Source organism: Macadamia integrifolia, chromosome 10 (genome assembly GCF_013358625.1).
Source record: "Macadamia integrifolia cultivar HAES 741 chromosome 10, SCU_Mint_v3, whole genome shotgun sequence".
In the NCBI taxonomy this organism is placed as follows: Eukaryota; Viridiplantae; Streptophyta; class Magnoliopsida; order Proteales; family Proteaceae; genus Macadamia; species Macadamia integrifolia.
This window is the reverse complement of record NC_056566.1, coordinates 9991573-9996657: the sequence shown is the minus strand read 5'-3', so window position 1 is coordinate 9996657 and position 5085 is coordinate 9991573. Positions and strand designations below refer to the sequence as shown.

At 40.4% G+C, this 5085-nt stretch overlaps 1 pseudogene; it reads left to right on the top strand.

Annotated features, from left to right (window-relative positions):
- Window positions 1-264: 264 nt before the first annotated feature.
- LOC122090522 lies at window positions 265-2998 on the top strand (annotated as a pseudogene).
- Window positions 2999-5085: the final 2087 nt, after the last annotated feature.

The following is a 5085-nucleotide window of genomic DNA, read 5'->3' as shown; positions in this document are numbered from 1 at the left end:
ACCCCTAGTAATAGGGGTGACTGCAACTGGACAGCAGCTAAATTTCCTTCTTTTTATATTCATCCCTGTATCTGTTAAATGACCAGTGTCACTGTTAGCTGTCGAGAGTGGCCAATCAGCTTAAACATTGGTCCTTGGGGGCCCACATTCCGCACTCACCTAAATCAAATTATGGAATATGGATAATATTGGGGAAGATCTTTCAACTGAAAATTGCCTTTTGTCCCTATCAATCATCTCAATATGATGAACTAAAGATTCTACCAAAAAAAAAAAATGAAAGATGAATTAAAGAGGGAAGAGGGAGCTCCACTGCATAAGCTCCTGATTTCATCCTCCTCTGTAAGTTGCAAAGCAAACCATGGTGAGGCCTATTTCAGGTGAGAAGCCTCATGCCGTTTGCATTCCATACCCATCACAAGGCCATGTTACCCCTATGATGCAATTGACAAAGCTTCTAAGGTTTTCATATTACCTTTGTCAACACAGAGTTCAATCACAGACGCTTATTGAGGTCTAATGGACCAGAGTCAGTGAAGGGCCTGATAGATTTCCGGTTTGAAACAATACCTGATGGATTGCCGCCGCCGTCTGGCCGTGGCGGTGATTATGATGATGATGATGCTACCCAGGATATTCCCTCTCTGTGCTACTCTGTCAGGAAGAACTGCTTGGCCCCTCTTCTTCAGCTTATAAGGAAGCTTAACTCCTCTTCTGATACAACTGGGGTTTCTTGTATTATCTCTGATGGAGTTATGAGTTGTGGTTTAAAAGCTGCCAAGGAACTAGGGATTCAAGATGTTCAATTCTGGACTACCTCAGCTTGTGGTTTCATGTCCTTCCTCCATTGCCATGAGCTCATATCAAGAGGCATTTTACCACCAAGAGGTACACCTCTCTCTCTCATTTAGTTTAAAATCCTTTTTGTTAGGGTTTTCTTCCCCACATTGGTTAGTCCATGTAGTAGAGGACCCATCTCATTGGTATAATTTTAGTTTAAAATGAGTATGGGAAGTAGCTAAAATTACAAAGCATCTCCATTTGATGGTATTTTGAAACCAGTTTCTCTTTTTCTAAACCTTTGCATCAAAGTTTGAGCAACCTTCCTTACTTTGGATTAAAATTTGACTATTGAGATGTATGTGGGATCCTCTATCACATGGATAAACCCATGTACTGCTAAGTGGCAAATAGTGCAAAGGCCTTTTTTGTTATTAGTATTGTATGAAAGTTTTTAAGGATTACCTCAATGTCACCACAGGACCAACACCTTGTGTGGAATCTAGGACCTGTGTGGTCCTTTGCAGACCACAGTAGCATTGCTTTGTTGGAAAAGAGGCAAAGACCAAGAAATGTTGGGGCAACATGATTTAGTTTCTTATATATACTATTTATCTCTGTTGTTCATCCTGATTATCTGTTGGCAAAGGAGTAGTGGTAATATTGTTATTTTGACTGGTTGATGCTTGACAAATTAGAGAAATTTAAACTCTTGCCTTCCTTTTCTTCCCATTTCTGGGATAGAGTTCAAATTTGAAGTTTAAGAACTGATTAGAGAAATTGTTTTCTTATACTAATGGGGCAGAGGAAATGAAGAAAAATGTTTGTAGTTCAGGCTGACCATTTTTATAGAATAGAAATTGGTTTAGTGAGGATTATGATTTGAGATTTAAAGATGATAAAGGTATATAGAATCTGCTTGGATGGAAACTAGAAAGAGCAACAACCATAGCAGGTTGTAGAGTAGGGCTTGGCAATGCAGTAATATAGTAAAACAACTCTGTTACATGCCAAGATATACTTAATGTTCCCTTTGCACAAGAGCCATGACTTCTCCTTTTGTGCACCCGCAGATGAGAGAGATATTAGCAGTGGTTATTTCAGTACTTCCATTGATATACCAGGCATGAGAGATATGCGGTTGAAGGACCTCCCAACCTATACAAGAAAAATTGATCCTAATGACATTATGCTCGACTTCATGGTACAGGAAGCACAGGATTGTTTGAAGGCTTCCGCAATCATACTCAACACCTTCGATAACTTAGAATTCGAGGTGTTGAGTGCAATTGCGTGCAAGCATGATCATATTTATACCATCGGTCCACTGCCAATGCTCGGCCGGCATTTATTAAAAAGTGAAGTGAACTTAGGAGCAAGCCTATGGAAAGAAGACTCAAAATGCCTCAAGTGGCTGGATGAGATGGAGCCTAACTCTGTTTTATATGTGAATTTTGGGAGTGTTGCTTTTATGACAAATCAACATTTAATAGAGTTTGCATGGGGGCTGGCGAACAGCAAGCATCCATTTCTGTGGATCATTCGACCCGATGTAGTGAAGGGTGAGTCTGCAATCTTGCCAGAAGAGTTCATAGAAGATACCAAAGATAGATGTTTGCTAGCAAGCTGGTGCCCACAAGAACAAGTTCTCTCACACTCTTCATTAGGAGGGTTTCTTACACATTGTGGGTGGAATTCTACATTGGAAAGCATACGTGGTGGAGTTCCAATTCTGTGCTGGCCATTCTTTGCAGACCAGCAGCCAAACTGTCGATATTCTTGCACCACTTGGGGGATTGGCATGGAGATTGACAATGATGTGAGGCGTAAGGAAGTTGAAGCTCTAATTAAAGAATTGATGGAAGGAGAGAAGGGGAAGGAAATGAGGAAAGCTGCCTCAGAGTGGAAGGAGAAAGCAGAATCAGCTACCCAACAAGGAGGGTCTTCTTACTCTAATTTTGATAGATTGATCAGTGAGGTCCTCCAGCCAGACAGTGAATAATATTTTGAAGCAGGTGGAACAATTTACAGGTTCTTATGTTGTATAGGTGGTGTATCATGTGCATCTTCACATATTATTTAGTTGTCTACGTGATATCACAAGCTCTATGTTGTTCTGCCTTTCTCTAGGTATTATCACTTGAGGTTCTCAGCATATTCTATTATAAAGTTGTAAAATGTGTATCAGTTATATGTAGTTGATTATGGTTTGATGGTATATTCTTCTTTTCTTCCCTCTGTTCAACTGAATTCAGATTCTGTTGACAGAAATGTTGCGCGTATATTTTAGGGAAATTAATGTTTAAAAGGATTAGCTTAAGTAATTTTCATCTCGACTCTGGGAAATTAAACTTAAATCTCTTCTACTATGAGAATTTCAAGGAGTTAAGTAAGGTCTGGCCTAGTTATTTTAAGAAGATGGGCAATGCTTGATAGGTTAGTGGTAGGTAGCTCTTCTCTTGCTAATGGCACCAATGCAAGCCAAGCTGCATTTACTGACTTGGAAGTGTTAAAGAGATCTTGCTCTCCCCTTGAGATAGCTCTATCTTTAAGGTATGCTTCATAATTTTTTTATAGTTCTGTTTGTTTACATGCAAAATCTTGCAACAAAAGATTTTCCCAGTTTCACTAGCACCAAATTTTCACCAATCACTATTTTTTTTTTCGCTAAAAATCATGTATATTAAAAAAAAAAAAAGAAATAAAAAGAAATAATATGTACAATCAAGGAGGGGGACAAGAAAGCCATCCCTCCCACTGGAAGAGAAGACGATACACTGAACCCACCTTCGGCATTGCCATCAGTAGGAAACAGTGACCGACAATCTCAACCCAAAACAGAAAAATACAAATGCACATTAGCACATCCTATACCTAGGACGACCAAAGGCTTCCATATCTGAGTCCATCTTCACCAAAGGCGACCAAGTAGAAACCGGAGTTGAAACTTCAAAACGAGCTGTTGATTTCGATAAAAAATCAGCAACTGAGTTTGCCTCGTGAAAACAATGGGTTATCTTCCACTCCTCCTCACTTAAGTAGGACAAGTAATTACTCCATCTTTGACAAGCTATCCATGGGGGTTGTTTCTTCAAAAAGAGGGTAACAACTGCCACTGAATCACATTCAATCCACAATCGCTGAACACCCATTTGCTGCACAACATCTAATCCAATCATAACCTCCAAGAACTCTGCCTCTAGATTCGTTCTGACGCCTAGGTAGCTTCTGAAATTACCCACCACCTGAGCCTTCTCATTCCTTAAGACACCCTCCGCTCCAGAGTTCCCTGGATTGCCAATAGAGCAGCCATCAATGTTGATTTTCACCCAGCCATCCTGAGGAGGACACCAATATATCTCGAATAATTCCCGAGGCTTATTCCGGAGCCCTGAGAAACCTAGATTTCTAGCATTCAAAAGGTCACTTATGGAAATGGCTGACCTTGAATGCACCAACAAATGGGAACTAATTTCGCTTCTCACTAAACCGAAACAATGATCTACTGATTTACTGATTCCATCATACCTCCTTCCATTCCTTTCCAGCCAAGTAAAATAAGGGATTAGAATAAAGCCCTTCGCCCACAGACCCTTAAAAGTAACCTTTACCGCTTGAGTCTTCCACCACGCCATCAAGGCTTCCATGCCAATAAATCCAGCCCATCTCACCCCAAAACAAGCGCAAATTTTTTTTCCACAAATATGTCGCGAAAGAGCACTGATAGAAATAAGTGATTTCTTGATTCCTCTTCACAACCACATAAACAACATCGTGACGACAGTTGAATTCCACGTTTTTTAATATTATCATCAGTTGGTAATTTGTTTTTGATCATTCTCCATCCAAACATAGCTTGTCTAGGCTGAAGCTGAGCGTTCCAAACCATAGACCACCAACCCACCTTGGGCACCTCCTTTCTCACCTTATTCCATGCCGATTTCAGAGTGAAGACACCCGCTGAGGTTAGCCCCCAGTGACATTTGTCTGCCACATCTAAAATCCTAATAGTCTTTGCCTGATCAAAGATGTTCGTCAAAAATTCAGATTCAACCAGAGGAAAGCACCACTCACATTGACTTATGAAATCTGAGAGCCTTGCTTGTATTAGACTAAGAGGGTCCATTTGCATTGTAGCCATCTCGATAATAGACTTAATCCCGAACCAGCTATCTGTCCTGAATTTGATTTGATGACCATTCCTAGCAGTTCACTGCTCATGAGACTCAATCCACCTCCAAACCTACTTGGTGCCTGACCATATGGATGAAGAAATATGACCAGGTTTTAGAGATCAATCCGCCT